This window comes from Ochotona princeps, unplaced genomic scaffold (genome assembly GCF_030435755.1).
Source record: "Ochotona princeps isolate mOchPri1 unplaced genomic scaffold, mOchPri1.hap1 HAP1_SCAFFOLD_273, whole genome shotgun sequence".
In the NCBI taxonomy this organism is placed as follows: domain Eukaryota; kingdom Metazoa; phylum Chordata; class Mammalia; order Lagomorpha; family Ochotonidae; genus Ochotona; species Ochotona princeps.
In genome coordinates, this window is record NW_026697279.1 from 42501 (window position 1) to 55000 (window position 12500).

Genomic DNA, 12500 nt, shown 5'->3' on the forward strand with positions numbered 1-12500 from the left:
ACCTATATGGGGGGGTGGCATCAGACCACGGGGGAGAGGCACCAGAAGCGCGACGGGGAGCCACGAGGGAACACCTCGGGCCAACGAAAGCCGGGTCCCTCCCGGAAAACAGACACGGGATGCCACCGCCCACACCCGGGCGGTCCCGTGACACGCCTGGGACACCGGAGCCCGCCTCCAGCGACCCCCACGCGTTCCCCGACGCGCGCCTGAGGCCCCCCCACCGGGGCCCCCAACGCGACGCCGCCAACGCCCACACGCCGGGCGCCTACCTGCTGCCGGATCCCGGCCTCCATCCGCCAACATCCGGGCCCCGGTCCCGAGGGCCGTAACCCCGCAGGAACGCTCCCAAGGCCGACGCGGCCGAGGGGAGACCCAACAGGCCCAAACCCGTGGCCCCACCGCACCACCCTCGCCGGCGGTGACCGGCCAGCGGGCCAACGGCAAGCCCAGGGCGGGAAGCGAGCAGAGCCACCCCACCACCAGGGCCACAGGGGCACAGCACGGGACAAAGCCACACACAACCCCAGGGCCCCAGGTGGCAAGCGGAAGGCCACACACCGGAGGCGACACACGCGCACCGCATGCGTGCGTGCGAGCGACCACAGGAGCCCCTCCGTCAGGCCCACAGTAGGCACCGGGACACACCCGGCCCGGCCCAGCGGGACCCTCCCCCGACCCAGAGGGGGGAGGCACGGGCCACGGCGAGGTAGAGGTGCGAGAGGCAGCGTCCGGCCCCCAGCGGAAGGGGGCCAGAAGAGCCCACGCGTAACCCCCACACACTCCCCGAGGGGAGGGCGGAGGGAACGAGCGACCATCGCCACCTAACGCACAACGAACCCGAGCCATCCGCGTCGTCAGCAGCGTGGCTACCGACACACACCAGGAGGGAAGGAACGGCGACAAGCGGGGGATACGGCACCCCATCACGTAAGGCACGTCCCTGTCGGATCGCTAGAGAAGGCTTTTCTCACCGAAGGTGGGCCGCACCCCACCAACCCCGAGCGCACCTCTCACCAGGCCGAGAGGGCCCTTCGAGGGAGCAACACCCAACCCGCGGGGCGAGCCCGAAGCCGGGCGGAGGGGTCTGCGGTAGAGGAAAGGAAGCCACCTGCCCCCACAGACGCGCAGGGGACACCAGCGGCCAAGCAAGGCCACAGGCGGCAGCAGCAGCGGCGGCGACGGGCCTGCGCTGCACCCACGCTGCCTCTTCCTTACCGCCTCGACCCCCCAGGGACTCCCACGCACCAAGCAGCACACGCCAGCGAGGCTGCGACGGCACACCCGGGAGAGAGCACACCGGGGCAGTGAAGGAGCGACGGCACCACTCGGTTCCAGGCGCCTGAGAGGCAAACGACCTGGACCGCTCCAGGAGCACCGCAGAGAGCTGAGCAGGGTCAGACTCTGCCAGACAAGCCCCGCACCACCACCGCGGGACGGGGCCCGCCCACACACCATGACACACCGACACGGCAGAGGGCGAAGGGTGTCCGCCACGTCCGAGGACCCCCGCCTGGACCCCCAACGCCAGCACCTTCAGGCGGCACAAGGCAGAGGGAGCGGAGATCGAGCCGGATTCCGCACCCCTGGCCTCTCCCACCACGCCGAGGCAGGGGAAAGAGGAACCAGGAGCCCGCAAGACAGAACGAGCAGCTCGGCAGCATTCGCCATGAATGGCCGTCCCTCGTCTGTAAGCGGCTTAGGCCCGGCCCAGGAGAGCGCCACATCACCACATCGGTCAAGTCTCGGTCTAGGATTATGACATCACGCGAGGCACAGGGGGTCACGCCCAGCGAGGACAGCTGCCAGGGGGGGGTCCGTCGGCAGCCTGGCTCGCCAGCCCCTTGCCTCTTCAGCAGCGGTGGCCAACCCCAGCGGAGGAACGCCTGACACGCACACGCGGCATAAGGCCGACGACCACTGAGACTCAGTTCTGAGGGGGTTCTGTCAGCCACCACTACGCAGCGGGCCACCTGCGGCAGAAGACGGACACGGGTATAGGACCCAGCGCCCAGCCTCACCTCTGCCGCTCTCGGGGCAAATTCTAAGCCGGAGATGGTGGCACCGTCGCAGGGCTAAACCAGGATCGCACACCAAGCTCCCGCACGAACCCAGGCAGGGAGCTCGGCACCGGATGGGCAGGGGGAACGCAGTCCAGCGCCAGGCCGCCGGCAGCCCATCGCGCTCCCCCCTACCGCCCCAGACGCGAACCCAGGGGCCCAGCTCTTCCGGTGACAGTCACCAGGAGACAGCGTGTCAGCACCTACCTGCAGATCCAAAATGACAACTGCAGGTGTAGAAATGCCCTTCCAGGGGACAACAGGGACAACCTATGGGACACAGCCGCCCCTCAGATGGGGGCCCGGGTCACAAGTCCCCAAAAACACAGCCATCGCCCACAGGGCATGCTCCTGTGGCCACCTGGTCGACCCCAGGAGTTAGAGAAAAGCAAACAACTCTACAGCCCCACCAACGGCCCCGACCAGGTCCCCCTAGGGTGCGGGTGACAAGTGTCGGGCCGGCGGCCCAGGGCCTCAGCCCCGCCAACGGCCCCGGCCGGGTCCCCTAGTGCAGGCGACAAGTGTCGGGCCGGTGGCCGTGGCCTCGCAGCCCCGCCAACGGCCCCGACCAGGTCCCCCTAGGGTGCGGGTGACAAGTGTCGGGCCGGCGGCCCAGGGCCTCAGCCCCGCCAACGGCCCCAGCCGGGTCCCCTAGTGCAGGCGACAAGTGTCGGGCCGGTGGCCGTGGCCTCGCAGCCCCGCCAACGGCCCCGACCAGGTCCCCTAGGGTGCGGGTGACAAGTGTCGGGCCGGTGGCCGTGGCCTCGCAGCCCCGCCGACGGCCCCGACCGGGTCCCCTTGTGCAGGCGACAAGCGTCTGGGCCGGCGGCCGTGGCCTCAAGCCCCACCAACGGTCCCGGCCGGGTCCCCTAGTGCAGGCGACAAGTGTCGGGCCGGTGGCCGTGGCCTCGCAGCCCCGCCGACGGCCCCGATCGAGTCCCCTAGTGCACGGTGGCAGTGATAAAAGGGTGTGCTGGTCGACCCCATGCACTCTAGCGGTACTCCAGCCCGGTTACAATCGGGAGCGAGCAGACACCTACCCACCCCCGCAGCTGCCTGCCTGCTCACTTGCAAGCCTCCAGGCTCAATCTCCGAACAGCACACGAGCCACCAAGGTCCCAGCAGGGCTGGGACTCTCCCGCCTGCAGCTTGGGGACTTTGTCACATCCTGTCCCGGGCTCTCCACCCACTTGCTCGCCCTTGCCGGCTCCAGAATGCTCTACAGCTACAGCACGGCTGCCACCAGGTGGAGTCAGACAGCCAGCACCAAGGGACAAAGGGACAGCACGCTGGATGCACGCAGCCAGGCAATGAAGCCGAGATAGGCAGGGAAATGTGTGTCACTGCCTCCCTCCCTCCCTCCCCTCGCAGGGGGTGCTGGCTGGTCCCGGCCGCCAGGTCGGTTGCTTTGCCTTGCCTCTCATTTAGAACCAAACTGTGTCGTGACCGTCACTGGTGAAATGTTAACATTCGGTGTTGATGCATGGAACACCAGGTCGCGTGGCTTGGGGAGAATCGAGTTGTAGTAGTGAGTGACCACGCATCTACTGTGACAGGATACATCTGACCTATCAGTACAGTCTTGGGGGAAGGGTGGATAGACTTGGTCACACACAGGTAAAGGAAAACGGCAGACAGAAAATAAAATGAAAACACCGACATTGAGAGAGAAAAGGGAGAGAGAAACGGGGGGGGGGGGAGAGAATGAGAACTGAAAGGAAGGCAAAACTAAGAAAGAAAGAAAAAAAAAAAAAAAAACCAGGAAGACCAAAAACTAGGAAAGGAGAAAGACAACATAAAGGGAAGCAATGGACACAGTAGAACAAAATTTTTTGGGGGGAAAAAAAAAAAAACAGACACACACGAGTAAAACAGATGAGGCAAGACAATAAATCCAGCATGAGGACGCGAGAGAAAAACATATATAGATTGAAAGAGAAGAGAGAAACAAGTTAAGAAGGACCAAGGAAGCCAAAGGTAAAGGAAGAAGGCAGACAGAAAATAAAATGAAAACACCGACATTGAGAGAGAGAAAAGGGAGAGAGAAACGGGGGGGGGGGGGGGGGCTGGGGGGAGGAGAGAATGAGAACTGAAAGGAAGGCAAAGGTAAGAATACAAAAAAAAAAAAAGAAGAAGAAGAAGAAAGACAAAAACTAAGAAAAGAGAAAGACAACATAAAGGGAAGCAATGGAAACATTAGGGGAGAACACACACACACACACACACACACACACACACACACACGCAGGTACAACGGCCAGACACACACCGATGAGGGAAGAAAATAAATCCAGAATGAGGACGCGAGAGAAAGGCCTATAAAGATTGAACGAGAAAAAACAACTCAAGAACAACCTAGGGGAAGGCAGAGAATGTAAGGATGAAGACTGTCAAATAAAGGTGGGAGTCACAAGTGAAATTCTAGGAGATGTAGGGGAGTGGGAGAAGGAGAGGAGACAGTGAAAAGGAGAAAGCGAAAGAAAGAAAGAGAGGAAAGCGGGAATCGGCGAGCAAAACAGAGAAAGAGAGAGAGAGAGAGAGAGAAACAGAGCCTAAAAGGAATGGAGAGATCCAAGAAGAAAGAACTAAGGCAACATCCCTGGGAAGGTAACAGATCCCCCCGCCTGGACGTGGCAGGAGCACCTAGAGAGGCGCGCACAGTGCAGTCCCGGCCCGGCGGAAGGACGGTTTCTGCCGCCGCGGCCCCCTCCCCCCTCCCCCCTCCCCCCACCGCCGGCACCGCCGCCACTGCTCAGCCAGCAAGCCAGAAGCCCGACTGTGCTTACTGCGCCTGCGCCAGACCGACTCTCTCCCTCCCTCCCTCCCTCCCTCCTCCTTCCTCGACCCCCCCAAACTCCACGCCGACCACCACCCCGAGGCCTCGCGAGACGCGAGACTTGTTCAGACGCGGGCGCCATCTTGGCTTCTGCCGTCAGCGCCATCTTGGCTTTCGCCTCTTGTCCGATCCGATACTGTGGCCACTAGATGGCGCGCAGACAGCACGAGTGGATTCTTGAAACACGCTGGGGTTTCTGGTTTGGAGTCAGTTGGGGTTGCGATGGGACGGGGAAGATGAAGGATGGGGGAGCAGGAAGAGCAAAGACAAGAGATCACAACGACAACACTGAGTCTCGAGCCCAGGGGTCAGTTCCAGATTCATCCCTTGGGCCACGTTTTTCCAAGCCCAGCTCTCCCGGGGAACCTCATCCAGTAATGAGAGAGAAAGAGAGAGAGAGAGAGAGAGAGAGAGAGAGAGAGAGAGAAAGAGAGAAAGACTGTCTCACAAAAATCAGAAACCCGGTTCAGTCCATCTCAATGTCCCCAACCACATTGGTACAGCAAAGATTTCCCTATACACACACAGCTACAACCCAGTCAGCGCCTCACCCCAAGTCCGTTCCCACAATCTGTGCCAAGAGACCTTTCCTCCACCCTTGTCTCTCCTGGATGTCCCTCCCTAGGCGGTATTGTCACAAAGTGTGGAAGGGCTCTCTCCCTCCTGTGTCACAGCAGCTGAGGCCAAGCTAGGCCGAAGCCAGGAGCCAGGAACAAGATGAAATCGGTGTTCCCATACGGCAAGGCCAGTGTGTCTGCTGACAGGCTGTTGAGCGTGTGTGCGGTGCCACAATGCCAGTATCCCCCACTGTCTTGCTTTCACTTTCTGTTCTCTAGTTTTATTTTTATTTATTTATTTGGCCTTGAGGTTGACTTATTTTCATTGGGGAGGCAGATTTGCAGAGAGAAGGAGAGACAGACGGACAGAAAGATTTCCATCCGCCGGTGCACTCCCCAAATGGCCACAACCACGGCCGGAGCTGACTGGATCCGATCCGAATCCAGGCGCTGGGAGTTTCTTCCAGGCCTCCCACACAGGTGCAGGGTCCCGTACACTTGGACCACCCTCCGCTGTTTTCCCAGGGCACAAACAGGGAGCTAGATCAGAAGTGGAGCCACAGGGACATGAAAGTGGAGGAAAAGCCAGTGAAGCTATTCTGCAGCGCCCTTGCGTCTGCCTGTCCTTCCTGTGAGCTCTTGCAAGACCCAAGAAGTTCCTCAGGGACAGAAAGGATGTGCCATGGAAACAGGTTAGGGATGTGAAAGGAGAGAGAGGAAAAGAGGGGAGAGAGAGAGAGAGAGAGAGAGAGAGAGAGAGAGAGAGAGAGAGAGAGAGAGAGAGATTGAAATTGAGTTAGTGAGAATGTGACAACAATTCAGTCTTCTCTGTTCCCCATTTGCAGGTAAGGTCCAGATGAGGAAAAGGAGAAAGGGAGCAGCCAGGCTGGGATTGGGCCTCTTCACCTCTCTCTCTCTCTCTCTCTCTCTCTCTCTCTATCCCAGGAGGGGGCATCACACAGCTTTCTCTTTCCAATTTGTGAGCAGAAGTGGTTGCACGCTGAGTGGTTCCTGGCCAGGATCCAGAACATGGAGGGAGAAGTAGGTGTCAGGTAAGGCCACCTGTGAGGCCTTCACGTCGGCATAGTGGCCTTTCATTCCCAATCCACCAGAGAAATCCTCGGGCAGGAAGGGCACAGGCCAGCCCATATGTCCTCCTGCTCTGCCGTCCTCAAGTCCCCTTGACTTGTCCGCAGAGCCGACCGCACACAACACCCACAACTCAGGCACAGGTGCCCCAGTCTCTCCCTCAGAGCACCCTTTCCCTTCAGTTCCGCAGAATAAGAGATGGTGAGCTGACCCTCCAACTCTTCCGCCTCCACACCCCACCCACCCACCCACCCACGGTCCATCAAAGACAAGGGGTTGGTTGGTTGGTTAGTTGGTTGGTTGGGTCCGGCCGGCATGTTAGCCTAGTGACTAAATCCTAAAGAAAAGAAAGATAGATGTGAACGCAGAGAAGAGCTGCCTTCCAAAACACACATATAATTAGCCAGGCCGGGTTGGGGCGCAAGCCAGGCTGGATTGAACTGTGAACTGGCTAGCACCCCACAGTTCGCAGGAGGGCTGGGGATGGACCAGGCCAGGCTAGGTTGCCGTACCCCAGCCCAATGGCGATAGCTGGGACTGGTGGTGGGCCATCTCAGATTGTGCCACAGCACCCACTGGCGCACGCAAGAACCGGGGGTGGTGCGGTGGGGGTGGTGGAGAGGGAGCGTGAGAACCGGAATCAAGTTAGGGCGCTGCACCCAGTCAGGCAAAAAGAGAGCCAAAATGGCTGGGCGGGTGGGTGGGTGCGTTGCGGGCGGGCGGGCGGGCGGGCGGGCCAGCCGGATTAGGCCACAACACCCAGCTGTCAGCAAAGCGCCGGGACTGCCTGGGTGAAAAAATTACATCAGGCAGGCCGGCCGGACCGCATTAGCCCCCAGACGGTCCCAAGATCTGGGGCTGGGAGCCCGCCAGCCTGCTAGGGGAACGCCAGGCAGGCAGGCAGGCAGGCAGGCAGGCAGGCAGGCACTCCTCCTGTCAGCTAGGCCGTAGCTCCCGTCGGAGAGCACGTTAAGGCCTGCCTGAACTAAAACAGCAAGCTACCCATAGATCATCAGGCCGTATGTGCCAAACATACAAGGCCTGGGCCAGAGATGTCGACAGCGTGCATCTCCCCGGACCAGACAAGAAGACGAGGGGAAGGCAAGAGTTGTTGCTTGGGCCAGGCGTGTGCGGTTGCCTAGTGGCTCCATTTCTCGGCCTGTACGTGCCGAGATCCCATACGGGTGCCGGTTCGAGTCCCAGCTGCCCCACTTCCGTCCAGCTCCCTGCCTGTGGCCTGGAAAAGCGGTCGAGGATGGCACAAAGCCTTCGGTATCGGCAGCCGCCTGTGTGGCGGAGACCGACCGGGAAGAAGCTCCCGGCTCCTGGTTTTGGTTCTGCTCAGCCCCGACCACTTGGGGAGGGAACCAGCCAGCGGGCAGGAGATATTTCTTTCTGTCTCTCCTTCTCTCAGCAACACCCCTCCCAACCACACACACACACACACACACACACACACACACACCCCTCCCAACCACACACACACACACACTCACACACACAGACACGCGCACGCGCGCACAGGGTCCTCCTGACTGGCGTGTGGCTGCCGGCTCCACCTCAGGATCCTTCACCGTCCAACAATAAGAACCAGATTGGGTTGAAGAACAGTCAGGAAACACCACTGTTCCTGCTAGGACAGGAGGTGGACTGAACAGGGCTGGCTCATGGACCCACTGGTATGCGTGAAGCCTGGCACTGGGAGAGTTTCTGATGGAGGAGCCTGGGCAACTCCTCTGGCAGGACACAGTCCCTGCAGGTAAGCGCAAGCAGCACAAATAGGAAACAGCCCAGAACAGGCTATGGAAATTATCCCACTGGTATACACATGGCATGGATTGGGGGCAAGACCAGGCTGAACCTGTTCACATCACCCGCTGGTGAGTCCGAGCGCCAGAACAGAGTGTGGGTCGAGCCAGGTTCGGTTGCGACACATACTAGTACACAATAAGGAATGCCAAGGTGAGGTGAGCCGTACCAGATGTGGTTGCAGCGCCCAAACAGCACATGTGATAGTCAGGGGGAGGAGGCAAAGCTGACAGGGGAATGTGGGCTCCCCTGCTGGACAACTACTTCCCGACTAGGCTGCAGCTCCAACCGGTCTGCGTGAGGACCGAATATGAAGCGGGCAGGATCGAACCGGACTACGACACCCGTCGGTTCACGAGGAAGACAGGCCTGGAAACAGAACGAACCCGGCAATCCCAACGACCAGCATGATCATAAGCCGATCGGTGTGACGGACGGTGTTGGACTGTGTACTAGCAGACTCGCGCAGGAATCAGGCCTGTGATCATCTCAGATGAAGTTTCTTTGGAGAGAGATCCCTCCAACTGAACTGCTGATCTTAGAACCCCAACCATGAAGAGACTGTCAGCCAGTGGATTCTGAATAGGGTTCATTGCGATTGGAACTGAGACATTGGCAGCAGTCTAGAACTGATGAAGTATCAGAACTGTATGAGCAGGAGCCTCAGAGCGTGCCTCCCGTTGGGGATCTGGGATGGGTGGGAGGTTGGGTGGGGCTTTTCCCTTTTTTTTTTTTTTTTTTTTTTTTCCCCTGACCCCAGATACAGGGTAAAATGATATTGATGTGGAAACAATGGTATTTCCCACTTTCACCCTGTAGCCCTTGACACTCTGTTCCCTAATCAACCAAGTAAGATTATTAAAAAATAATTTTTAAAAAAAGTATATCAGGTTTTACAATTTCATTAATTTTTATGAATGGGTAGTATTCTATAGTGTTTGTGTGCCACATTTTCTTTATTCTGTCACCCGCTGATGGGTATCTGTGTTGATCCCGTATCTGGCTATTGTGAATTGAGCTGTGATAGCTGTAAGGGTGCAAATAACTCTCTCATATGCATTTTCATTTGGATAAAATCATAGGGCTGCGACGCTGGTTCGTATGCAGACTTTTAGATACCATTTGTTTTTTATCCAATTGGGAAACATGAGATATTTTAATGAAATTATAACTGGATAAGAAATGAGTTTTATGAAGCATGGTGGCCACTTGGGGAGTGAACCAGCCAGCGGGCAGGAGATATTTCTTTCTGTCTCTCCTTCTCTCTATATATATATCTGAGTTTCAATAAAAATAAAATGGATGGATGGATGGATGGATGGATGGATGGAGGAATTGTTTTTTCTGAACAGGCACCGACTGTGAGATGTAAGTAAGGCTCTGGACTGCTGTGTCCTGGTCGCTCGGTCCAACGCCGATCCAAGCAGAGAACCGGGCCTGGCACGGGGCACAGGCCTAGTATATTCCTGCAACCCCTCCCACCGCCCCCCCACCCCCGCCCCGCGCACCTGCACAAGGACAGGTAAGGGGTTCCTGTCTGTGTTTTGAGTAATCGGTTCAGCTAGATCGTTCTATTGAGAGGGAGGGATGCTTGATGTTGAGCAGTTCTGCTTGTTTGAGTGACAGAAGTACACGCACAGGTTAATAACACGCGTTCACATAGTTAAGGTGATGGATGGAAGAGTGAATCAATAATGCCGATGGAAAGGCCACATCAGAAGGGAGCCGTTCCTGAGAACCACTCATGGTCTGCCCCATGCGAGTCAGAAAGCAGCGGCCAGATCCCACTTTGCACTTCCAGAGCGAGCGAAGGGGAGTGACCGACTGTGGCTGACCTTTGCCCCAGTCGGAGAGGCAGATCCTTTCACTGACAAACGCCTGAGGGCAGGTATGGCTCTGGGTGGAGCGGAGAGAAAGTGAAGCCTTTGGCAGACAACGGGACTTTGAACCAACCATTTGCATTTCAATGAAGGCAATGAATGAGGCCTCTTGGAATTGAATGAGAGGTTGCGTCTCTCAAGCCAGTGGCTTCCGAAACGAAGGCTGCTGCTTTCTTGGGGCACACCCCCCCCACACACACACACAGAGGCTCATTCTGACGAGGAGGCGGGGTGCGGGTGCCCTGCCTGCCCCATGCTTCTCCTTACATGTCCCTGGACCCTGGACCCTGGCTCTGGCTCTAGCTCTGGCCTGGGAAAGGAGATGTGGATTGGGGAGGTGACTTGCAAGACGTACACACAAGACCCACCCACCATCAGTGAAACACAGCTTCTCTCCCTCCTTCCTTCCCTGGGGCTTGTGGGGGAGGGGAGGGTGGTATCAGGCAGGGAGGCACTTTTTGTTTTGGCTTGGCTTTTCTCCTCCTGGGTGTCACTGGTGCACCCCAGCGTATTCCATCACCAAGCCACTTTCCGATGTGTTTCGCTTCCCTCACAGTGGTTCATTAGCCAGCACCCACTGATAGGAGAGGACTGCTTTTTACTTGACAGCATCCTAGTGCAGGGATCAAAGGGGTCAGAGAAAGTAGAGAGAGCAAAGGAAAAAGGAAAAAGTTGGGTTGTTCGGGACTCCTTAAAGAAGAATTCATGTTGTGCCACCCACGTGTGCGAAGATTTGTCAAAGTCCCCCCCCATGCCCCTTTCCTCCTCCCCCCCCCCCCCCCCCGCTCAACCACCACCAAGCCATCACTCAGCAGGCTGGCTTCCAAGTAAATCAAATACATGCTTTAAGTGTTTGTTTTCTCTCACCTGACTCAGCACAATCGCACTCAGGGTTGCGGTGTAGCGACCAAATGTTGCCACCTGGTTGCCCAATTACTGCACCCTTAGGAATATTTAGTGGATTTCAACAACCTGGTGTTGAATGCCTTCTTTTTTTTTTCTCTCTCTCCACTCCACTGAAGGCAAAATAAGATTTCCACCACCACCACCCCAACAGTGTGGAACATTGAAGTGGGCAGAAAACTAGTTACATTTTCCTTTAATGTGAACACCACATTTTAAGACTCTTGTATTTATTCATTTGCAAGTCAATCATGGGAGAGAGAGAGAGGAAGAGAGAGAGAGAGAGATTTGTGAGCAAGTTTGTTTGGAGCGGGGAAGGGGGGAGCGGGTGTGTCAGAGGAGATGGGAGGAAAGAAGAGAGAGGAAGAGAGAGGAGAGAGGAAGAGAGAGGGGCAAGGACGAGCAAAAGAGCGAGCTCTTTGAAGAGATTCTTCCACCCACAAGTTCCTTCCCTTTTCTCTTTGTCGCTGTGTCCTTCCAATAAGCAGACATAGATGACACAGGATGGTGAAAGCTAGAGAGCGAGCGAGCGAGCCAAAAATGTGGAAACCGCGGTTCCACCAGCACCGTGACAACATTGCCGGTTTTTCTTTGTTTAAAAAAAAAAAATGGAAAGAGAGAGAGAGAGAGAGGAATCTTCCACCACTTCACCAGTCAGTTCAGAACTTTTCCCCCCAAATGCAGGCCTAGAGAACTCAGAAGTTGGTGAACAGAAAGTATGGAATCCTGGTTCTCAGCGCTACACAACTCTGTTTAGGATACAAACAGGTTTTTCAACAGCTTTGGCCTCAAACCTGTGTGTGTGTGTGTGTGTGTGTGTGTGTGTGTGTGTGTGAGAGAGAGAGAGAGAGAGAGAGAGAGAGAGAGAGAGAGAGAGAGAACTAAGCGTTTCTGACAAAACGTGCGCAGAACCTCAACAGCAACAACTAAACCCATATGCCTCGGAGCCCCATCCAGAGGTGTTTACATGGCATTTTGACAAGATATTGAGCCAAAGCTCAGAGAGAGAATTGAGGAGAAAATAAATAAATAAATAAATGGTGAAATCACGAATGTAAATTCGAATGATCTGTATTCCGGGAGTGAGTGAGTGAGTGGAATTTACCGACACCATGTCAGGATAGACAATGTGTCCGGACAGACAACGATGGAGAGTGGTGGTGGTGGTGGTGGTGGGGGGGAAGAGATGTCATTTCCAGTGTTTTCTAACCTAAGGGAAACTTGTAGGAAAAGTAGCATGCTCCGCACCACGGTCATGAGAGCCTTGTAGGCGCACGTGCTAAACTCCACACACATGATTTCCATCACCTTCGATTCAATGTGCACCTAGATCGAGGGGTTTCCCAGACACTAGAGCGCTCTTTGC